Genomic DNA, 11,426 nt, shown 5'->3' with positions numbered 1-11,426 from the left:
TTAGGGTTTTTTAAAGGAGATTTTTTAAAGTTTTTTCTTACGGTTGCCATGACAACCAGAGCTCTGTATGGAATTAAATTCTTTGAATAATTCTGAAAGTTGACTACCAAAGGAACATTCCTGTGAAGTTTGGATAAAATTGGCTAAGCGGTTTATGAGGTGATGTCGTTTAAAGTAAAAGTTTACGGACGGAAGCCGGACAAAGCGATCACAAAAGCTCACCATGTCACTTTGTGACAGGTGAGCTAAAAATCTGTATTTGAAATGCAAGTCTGAAAACCAAGACACTAACATTTCCTTCACCACCTTTTGCAGAGAAGTTCATAGAACAAACAAGCACGCAGCTAGATAAGTATTTAAACAGCACGTGGAACGAGTAAACGTACAACATGAACAAATTAAACTCTTGAAGCAAACTTTACCAGAGCATCACTTAATCATTCAGCTTGACTTTGCGGAAAATTACACTTGTCGCTCACACGAAGAGTTGCAAAGTGCATATTTTAACCAGTCATTCGTCACGCTGCACCCAATGGTTGTTTACTGGAATGGTAATGATGGCACGCTTCAATACAAAAGTTTTCTAACCGTTTCGCATGAAGTCTCTCACAAAGCGTCAACTGTTGTGGCATTTATTGATGCCTCATTCCAAAGATGAAACTGATCGATCCACAACTGCAAATGATTCACTTCTGGAGTGACTCACCGTCCTCTCAATATCGCAATAAATACATACATGTATTTGACGCCGTCGCCAATCACTTTGATACTTTTGGGTGCCACGTCCGCTGGAATTACTTTGACAGCGGACACGGCAAAGGTCCGTGTGACGGATTAGGAGGTACGAGCAAACGCATTCCCGATGAAGCAAGTCGAAGCGGGAGAGTATTAGCGATGCATGTGATTTCTATCAGTGGGGAAAGACATCGAATGTGACAAACGTTACATCCCGATTTGTTTCTAGGGATAGTTGCGAGGCAAAGGCTAAAATAGAGAGAAATAAGAATCCCTAAACAAAGCCCAACACGGCAAAATAAGTTGATGGCTAGTCGGAGTGTAGTCAGTTGCAGGTACTATGGAGTTGCATGCAGTTGTTGGTTTGGGCAAATCCAAGATATAATTCATCGAAGTTGTTACTGTGTTAAGTGTTTAGCAGGAGAAATGTGTAGCTCATGGTCATCTGCATCTACATATGAAGCAACAAAATGTTCAGGAAATAGTACCATAGACGACGATAGGTTTACTACAGATAACACTTGTAATACCACACATGGCAATGATAAAAGCATAGATAAGAGCTTAGTGGACACGTGCACAATGTAGAATGAATAGAATACAAGAAAGATGACTTCGTTGCTGCTGTTAACCAGAAAGAATTGTACATAGGGAAATTCATCGATAGCGACGATTCAGAAATTGAGATCAATTTCATGCAGCAAAAAAACCAATTATTCCAGTGGCCCACTTACAAAGATCAGAAATGGATTAAGAAAGAAGCCATTCTGTGCACAATGCCCAGGCAAATCTGGCAGAATTGATGAGGTCGCAAAGAAATCTGCCCAGACCTACTTTGAAAACCATATGAAAACGTGTTAACTTGCTGACGTAAATGGAAAAAATCAAACAATTCAAGAAGAAAACAACAACCTTACACAATCACTCAAATGCAAAAATTGAAATTGTGTTCGATGCCAGAAAAGTAAACTATATGTTTCTCGAACTAAATTTTCGTTACTGAAAAAATCTCCGTTATATTTCGCAAAAAGCAATATGTTAAAGTATCTTATAATATCATTTAGTTGGAAATGCGAGAGAAAAGTCAATAATACTTTAAATGTATTAGTTGCTGTATCTGTGTTACAATATGCCGATGTAGTGGTTCTAGTTATAAAGTATGTTACATTTTAAATTTTAACACATGGAAAAAGTCTAAATTGTTAAATGTGCGTTTCTCTTTAAAATATATCATCGAAAAGTTGAATCATGATTTGTAAATAACTAGAAAACAGTTATTTGTTCTTGTTAAACATTTTGAATATCAATCTTAAATGATACTCTTAAGTAACTGATTTATGAAATTTCCGTTACAATTAAGAGGTTTTAATTGTAGTTGATTATGTTTGAAAGCGATTTCAATAAAGACCCTTTAAACATTTTTGCTTGTTTCGTATTCGACAAATAAGTCTATAGCCAAAACATATTTTGTCGTGGCTATTCCTGTGAAGTAATGATTAAATGTATTTGAAAATGATTCATAAACAAAAGAGAAACGAAAAATAACACTGTTATTTAATTATATTATTTAGGCAACGCCTTTGTCAAAACAACATGTTATATGATAAATTTCTAAGTTGTTTGCTGTTCACAGTTATACTCTTTATAAAAACTATGCTATAAGAATGTGAATGTGCAACATTTGTGTTATATGTACCCACGAAAAAAGTGTCATATTATCGTACCGGACATTTATTTCAACATTATTTTGTAAATTAGGTAGTGTTGCTTAACGTGCTATAATTAGAGAACCATTAAAGATATACATAAGAAATTGTGCATGCTTGTAAAGAAGACTTGGTCCTAGCATGTCACAAATGATGTATGCGTATTTTGTTTTATAATATTTTCCCCACTCGATGAGGCCTTGTGCAGCTAATAAGTGAGAAACCGTGTACATCACAAATCAGTATATATAAATATTATTTCAGGCACGAACGGGCACCGGGACGTTGGTGGTTCTACACAGGAACCCGTTCGTGCATAAAATAATGCACGTCAGGACACTCCAGCAGAAAAGCTTGACCTATGACGTAAAACCCAACAAAAAATAAAGTTATCTTTATATATTAATCTTTATAATATACAATCATATGTTAAGTATTTAATCATATTTACTATATGAAGAACCTGTCATCACATACAACATTACTATAAACTCTATAAAATTATCCTGGGGAAACATAAATACTGTTTTTCTTCTACATCATTTCAGGTGAAAGTGAACCTTTTCTGCCAAAACTTCTTTAAACTTTAAAATGCTTTTTAAACACATAATTAACAAATGCATGCACCTCTGGTGGTTTATAAAACAGTTTTCAACCAGTTTGATTTGAATTTATTTGAAATTAGTGAATGCGTTAAAATTACTAATCGTTGATCAGGTCAAATGTATACAAGGTAAATATTTTCACTGAACATTGATTTAAACTGTTGAAGAAGTTTCGAAAATAGTTAAAAAATTGTTTAAAAGTACAATACCATATCAATAAATAAAATATATATGATGATTTGTTGGTCAAACACAATATGATGACGCAATTCCTTTTAACGCTTGTCGCTCATTTATGATCCCTTTGACGTAAAAGAAGGGATTGATTTTATGTGTGCTTCTAAGGAATAACTTTTACATGTACCTAAAAACATAGATAGCCGAATGCTACAAGCAACACGTATTGTTCAAGATGATCACAATCATGCTAATTGGAAAGGTTCGTGACTGTCGTCGCTTCAATTTCTCATATTTTAATGTTTCTAGAGCCACTTTTAAATAATAATTATAGATTACGATGGGTTTAAGAAGTGAGACTATGTTAATAATTGCTAATGAACACTTTCAACTTATCCTCGGGGAAAACAAAGATGGCCACTACACAAGTTCTTTATTGTCCACAAAACGTGTGAAAGGTTTGTCACAGTTTGAATCATAACGTTCTGATATAGTTATTGAACCTAAATTAACAGCAACATTACCTCAAAGCATAGTTTAAATATGAATCTGTTTTATAAAATTAGTAATATTGTAGTTAGTTGAACTGTATTTTGGTCCAAAAAAGATATAAATTATTTGAAATAATATTTTTATTGAAAGGTTCGAGACACCAAAAATATACTTTATATGAAATTTTAACCGTAAACGATTTTTAAGCGTAGAAATGAAAAACACTCACTTGCTACAAAGCATTTATTGAATGTTTTGTATTTATTTACAAACCTTTAGAAAAGACCGGGCTTTACAGTCTGTTTTATTTGAAATGTGACGTGATGTTTAATCTATGACGTCATTATTGATCAATTTAATTTTTCTTTCTTGGTTTGTTTGTTTGGATTTTTACGGCACGTTAACAAATAATTGGCCATATCGTGCCGAATGATATAATAGGCTTAAAATGTTATGTAAAACTTTGTAAATGACAATAAAAATGAGCCAATTAGATCCTAGAATACAAGTTTATCTCTTTCAAAAAATCAATGATGTTTTTTATGGAATTGTATTAAAGAGTTATTTGAGTGAATTTACACAATAAAATCTATTATGGGCCTGTGAAAAATCATGACATTTAAGAAGAAAATGCTTGACAGTAAAATTTTCTTTACAAGCACACAGAGTGGGTAATTTTAGTGTGTCCAATTCGGCATCGAAGAAGATCTGTTTGATCATGGCGGTTTGACAGAGATAGAGATGGTGACACATCAAGAGATGGGTTTATATCGTGAAGTTTATTAAAAACGGCATTGTCCCAATTTGCTTTCCATTCAGATGATACGAGTTTATTTATCACAAGCAGGTAACAATAAGTCAGTTTTTTTTGAAAATTTAATGATTGTTTAGCTAAAGCATCTACTTTTTCATTTCCTCGTACGTATACCTACATGACTTGGAATTCAATATAATTTAACAGATTTTGTTTTTAGTATATCATGAAATCGTAAAAGCAGTTTCTGAATCATAATATTGTCCGATTTTTTTATTTTTAATGGATATTAAAACAGAAAGCGAATCAGAAAATATCACAAATTTATCATGGGTATGCTGTACAATGTATGACAAATGCTAAATCTTTAGCTTTTGCTTAAGCAGTAAAATTTGATGCATTATCTGGTAACCTCATACTAGATGTAAAATTATTTTCAAACTCAGCCGCACCTACTTTGCAACCTTCTTTTGAACCGTCCGTATAAATATGTATAAAATCTTCATGCCCTTTCTTAGATTTGAGAGCTCAGTGTATTTGTGACAAAACTTTGCTGGGAAAATTTAAGGATAAAAGTTGGTAAGTTGATATTTCCTATTTTGAAATGACATTTTTCATAAAAATGGTAACCCAACACCGTTTAAGCTTATTATATTTGCCGTGTCTGAATATTTTATGATCAAATGCTATATAACATTAAATGAAAGGTTTGTTACGTATGGTAACAAACCTTTCACACTAAAAGAAGTAAATTATTATTCAAAAAATAATTTTTGTTTTGAAAACAAAATTAATATTTCGTTGCTTGTTCTTTGCTAAATGTATTAAAAGCGCTATATAGTCTCATTTTTTTCATTTTTTCCTTTAAACAAATATTGGGTGTTTAAAATATTTGAATCTGAAACTGATGTTTGATATTTTATCATACATTTTTTTCTGTACTAAATACCCTTTAAGAACATTTTATAATGAGAGTAACAAAGGCTTTAGAGAAAAAGACAAAAGATTACAAAAAGCTACAAGACAATCACGCAGAACTCAAAAAGAAATACAGTACGCAGTATGAAAATGCGATCTATACAGAGATTGAAAACCAAGATTATGCGCAAGCAGATAGATCAGACTGAAATTATTCCGTCAGCATCTGTGTCACCAAGAACATTGACAAAACACAAAATGAAATTTGCAGGATTAACTGCAACTCAAGCATCAAAAGTGAAACAACAGTTACTTCTAGGGAATACAGTTCTGAGTGAAATCAGAGCCAGCAGATCTTTTAAGGTCCGCAGTCAGACGTCAAAAATTCTTCTCAAAAAGTATTGTTATCAGAAAATTCAGCCAAAACACAGAAATGGGACGCAATACATCAAACTTGGCCTCAGTGGCAAAATTAAAGAGGTGATGATAACTCTAGACAGAACCCAAGGAAGAAAGACAAACTTAAACATAATGGGGAATCTCATCAGACAAGAACATTGAATGACTATCTAAAAAAACTTGCAAAAAAAGTATCTTAGCGAAAACCCAGGCTCAAAACTTTCACTAACTTCGTTTGGAAGAATTAGGCCATCGTACATTAAATTAACATCCTTTACCTCCAGAAGTTGCTGCCTATGCACAAAACACCAGAACATGGCTCTATGTATAAAAGGCCTGAAGACATTCCCCTTAACCCCGAGATGTTCTAAAAAGATGAAGTGAGGCACAGAGATACATTAAATTCACATGCACCAGATAAAGTAAAATGTGGCCAATGGAAGAGAGTTCCAGTTGAAGAAAGAGGTAGAACAAAGATAGTGACCAAAATAGTTGAAAGTGAATATGCAAAGTCCGATTTTCTACCTATGTTTGAAAAGCAGGTTGGTGATTTCAAAGCACATGTTGAAAGAGTGAGAAAACAATACAATGAAATTAAGATATTGAAAGATTGCTTAACACCTGCAGATGTACTTTTACATATGGACTTTGCAGAAAATTACACCTGCAAAAGCATGGATGAAGTACAATCGGCCTATTGGTCCCAGACTGCAGTTACACTACATCCAGTTGTCATTTATATTTATTACAGAGAAGCCGTTGAAAGTCCATTGAAGCACAAAAGAATGGTTATTGTATCTGACGAGATTGGTCACAATTCTAATACTGTCCAGTGTTTCATTAAACACGTCTTTCAAGAAGTAAAGACTATTGTTCCAACTGTTAGAACCATACACTACCGGACAGACAGTTCAACCAGTCAATACCGATATAAGTCCATTTTCCAAACAATTGCAAACTATGAATCAATTTATTGGATGAAGGCTGTTTGGAATTTCTTCAAGGCTGGTCATGGAAAGGGTCCATGTGATGGCCTTGGAGGAATTACCAAAAGCCTAGCTGACGAAGCAGTTCGTACAGACAAGACAGTAATTCAAAGTGCAGATAGCTTTTATGCTTGGACTCAGTCAACAGCATGTGCAATGACAAATGTCAATGAAAATCCATGCTAAAGTAGGCCAGAGTAACAACAAAACTTTAGTGGCTGATGCCAGTTGTTATTGCTCAAGCTGTATGACATGCGTCTACAATTGTTTACAATGGCAATTAGAAACTTTGACAAAAACATCTATGTGAAACCAGCAAGCTCCTACACAGAATACAGATATAATACAACCTGAACAAGCCATACAGTCCAAGTTTGTTATTGGAAATTTTGTAGCAGCAAAACACAGCAAATCATGGTATGTGGGTCAAATTGAACAAATTGATTTAGAAGATGAGGACATGGAGATAACGTTTATGCAAAAGTGCAAAGATCTGTTACAATGGCCAAAGAATGAAGACAAGATATGGATTAACTTTTCTGATGTCATCTGCAAAGTGAAAGAACCAATACCAACCGGCAGATCAAAGCGAATGTTCAAATTGGCTGAAAGTGACATCAAGCAAATTCAGAGATATTTTATTTAAGATCAGTGAGATTATAAACTTGAAGTGTTATACAAAATAATAGTTCATGACAAAAAAACAAAAGGATTTTTATCATAAACAAGGTGACACATTTATTTTGAAAGGTTCGTTACCTAAGAAATATAATAGAGCCCGTGTATTTGAATCGATATTGCATTTGTTTTAACAGTTAGAAATAATATAACTTGCATTAACATTTCACATAAAATGGGTTGAATACAATTTGTATGCCAGTATATAATAGTTTTTGAATATTTAGTAAACGAAAGGTTCGTTACAAATCGCTAGGTCAGATGTTGAATATATATTGTATATAGTATTGCAGTTTAATATGTAAACTTTGGATCAATAATTTAATAGTTAGATAAAATGTTAAAATTGTTAGTATTTGTTATTGTTAGTGAGATTGGTAATTTGAAAACAAGGGAAACAGAAATGTATTAACATTTAACAAATTGTTAATATAAGATGATTGTCTTATTTGCTAAACTTTCATTTAAATACTTGATAATAATCAAGAACACGACGTTTGAAATGTTTTCGTTTGATGTCAGTTGAGTTGTTGTTAAGCAATGTTTGTGAATAAAATTACTACTTTGTGTTACATATATGACGAGTACCAAACCTTTCATTGAAATTTGATGGACGTCTTATAATACGTGTAACGAGCTAGACAAAAACCTTTCTTGATCAAGATAATTTCAAATGGCATTACCGAAACATATATCTTTTGATTTGTAAAACACATTTAGTGATATTTGTTTGTCTATTTTTCATGTTCTCAGTTTAATCAATTGCCCCGTTTAAGAAAATGCGTTCGTTGAACTGTCATGCTGCATTTTTACAATCAAAATTGTAGTTTTTTTACTTCATGACTGAGTGTGCTTTCTTCCTACTCAATATATTAGTTTTTAATACATCACGATTTCTACTCAGTGACAATGAATAGATAAAGCTGATGGTAAGTCTCTGATTGCACAGCTGTAAGCATTCATGAAACATTTTATTAAGTACTGAATATGGCAAATATTATGTGTTTGTATTTTGTTATTCAACCTCTGTTAATAATTATGCTGTGTTGTAGTGATTATGCAAACACAATGGACGAATGGACGAAGCAGCAAGCAGCAAGAAATTACAAGAAGGCATAAATTCAGTGTTTTTTTTACCTCTGCGTCCTGCGTCCAGGACGCAATGATTTTGCAGTTGACGCATATTTTAAAATAATGTGCGTTTTTTTGGACGCATGCATGCATGGACGGTCATTAATTAATGTTTACATTCGTACCGTTTCGCCTATTTTTTATTACGCCGATAACTATTGGTTTAACGCGCGGCGAATAACCAATAAAAATCGTTCTAACGATTCAAATGATAATCTTTTTTTCTAATACCGTGTCTAGCGACATCGTCGGCGGTAGAAATAAATTCTGAGTCTGGCACAAAGTCTCCCGATCATCTTCAAAAAAAAAAATATATATATAATAAAGATTGGGTTTTTTAAAAGAAGATTTTTTAAGTTTTTACTATACACATCTAGTTAATAACAATGACACCCATGGGCGGGGCAAGTTTTGACCCAAGGCTTTTATTTGAACAAACTTTGTTGACACTTATTAGAAGATGTTTCATGCTTAATATCTAACTCTAGCTTTTTGTGTTATTTCAAAGAAGATTTTTTAAGTTTTTGCTATACACATATAAGGAAATCAATGACCCCCGGGACGGGGCCAATTTAGACCCCAGGGCTTTAATTTGAACAAACTTTGTAGACACTCACTAGAAGATGTTTCATGCTTAATATCTAAACTCTAGCTATTTGGGATTTTTTCAAAGAGGTTTTTTTAAGTTTTTGCTATACACATATAAGAAAAATCAATGACCCCCGGGGCAGAGCCAATTTTGACCCCAGGGCTTTTATTTGAACAAACTTAGTAAACACCCATTAGAACATGTTTCATGCTCAATATCTTAGCTCTAACTCTTTGAGTTCTTTAAAAGTTTTTACTATATGCATATAGGAGAAATCAATGACCCCCCTGGTGCGGGGCCAATTTTGACCCCAGGGCTTTTATTTGAACAAACTTAGTAGACACTCACTAGAAAATGTTTCATGCTAAATATCTTAGCTCTAGCTCCTTGTGTTCTTTAAAAGAAGATTTTTTAAGTTTTTACTATAGGCATATAGGGAAAATCAATGACCCCCTGGGGAGGGGCCAATTTTGACCCCAGGGCTTTTATTTGAACAAACTTGGTAGACACTCATTAGAAAATGTTTCATGCCAAATATCTAAGCTCTAGCTCCTTGGGTTCTTTAAAAGAAGATATTTAAAGTTTTTCATTTCGGCTGCCATGGCAACCAGAGTTCTGCATGGAATTAAATTCTTTGAACACTTTTTAATGGTGACCACCAAAGGAACATTCCTGTGAAGTTTGGATGAAATTGGCTTAGTGGTTTATGAGGAGATGTCATTTGAAGCAAAAGTTTACGGACGGACGGACGACGGACGGACGCCGGACGAAAAGCGATCACAAAAGCTCACCCTGTCACTTTGTGACAGGTGAGCTAAAAACAAAAACAAACAAAAAAGCAAAACAAAAATTATGCAAAAAAACAACAACAAAAAAACAAATGGAATGGTGCAAAGTTCTCAGAGCACAAATTTTCAACAATCAACATTAGCCAGACATGCATCTCTTCCCGATCATAAAATGCTTGTAGAGGCTACTTAATTGCAGAAAGATTTTAATTACTAGGAGAGTCTGGTCATAGTGACCTAAATGTATTGAAGATGTAAACCATTAATTGCATGTCTGCATATACAGCATCTGATATACTTCGTCTATTGCATGTGATGAGGAAGACCTACAGCAAGAACTTACTAATTCCCCAGTTGTAACTGCTTTAGCAGATGAAAGCACTGACTTAACTAACCATAAAAGACTTGTCATTTACACACAAATCAAACGATATGACACCAAGCACCAGATTTTTAACAACATCGAATGCCAAAAGTGCTACTGGAAAAGGAATTGCCAAATCAATTATGAAAGAATTTGAAAAAAGAGGGGTGCCAGCAGAAAAAAAAATCATGAGTCTAGGTTCTGATGGAGCATCAGTGATGACAGGGAAAATAACGGAGGCATGAGAAGAATTTTCAAATTAAGTTCGAAGTTCATGAAGCTAAAGAAATCTGTGGTAAAGGTACAGACAAAAACAGAGAGGCAAAGGAAGTGAAACAGAAAGGCAAAGGGATCGGAAGAAAGTCGAAATGGTATTTCAAACGATGTCAGTGACCAGAAATGTATCCAATGCTGTGAACATACAACCGTTGAAAACAAATGCCAAGTGGAGAAGAATGATGCAATCATTTCATTTGAGATTCAGATTGAGGAGGCAGTCAAGGTAAAAAGACGTGCAGGAAAGTCATCAAGTAAAAGTAGAGAAAGTCATTGTGGTTTGCTGTAGTACTGAGAGTGTAAGTGAGAAAGTCGAAAATATGAATATCGAAACCACGGTTATGCAAGGCAAGAACACAGCTGAAGTCCTTGTCATCATAAAGACTTTAATCAGGGAGGCTAGTGTTGGAAACTTGCAAGATGCAAAACCTGACAAAATCATTCGAAGCCGGAAATGTACTGTAGACAAATATATATTGAGGAAGCGTGCATTTGGACAATATTCTACTATGATATATGACTATTTTCTATTTTCACAAAACATTGAAAAAGAACTGGCATATTCAGATATGCTTGCTGAATAAGATGCAGAAAGTTCTAAAGATGCAAATTGAAAACATGGAGCATATGCTTGTGCTGGAAGTAAGACTTCTTCCGTACTACATCTACATTCTTTATGACAAATCTTCAACTTAAACAAATATTTGAAGGAGAAAAGAAAAACGTCAACAAAGGAAATTATATTAGACCTGCAGAAGACTTTAATGAAGATATAAAAGAACCTGTAAAAACATGTGCTGAAATAAAAAATGAATGAAAGCGACACGT

This window comes from Ruditapes philippinarum, unplaced genomic scaffold, assembly GCF_026571515.1.
Source record: "Ruditapes philippinarum isolate M1 unplaced genomic scaffold, ASM2657151v2 ctg1619_1_1_1_1, whole genome shotgun sequence".
Classification (NCBI taxonomy): Eukaryota; Metazoa; Mollusca; class Bivalvia; order Venerida; family Veneridae; genus Ruditapes; species Ruditapes philippinarum.
The sequence above is the reverse complement of the archived record's forward strand: the minus strand, read 5'-3'. Positions refer to the sequence as shown.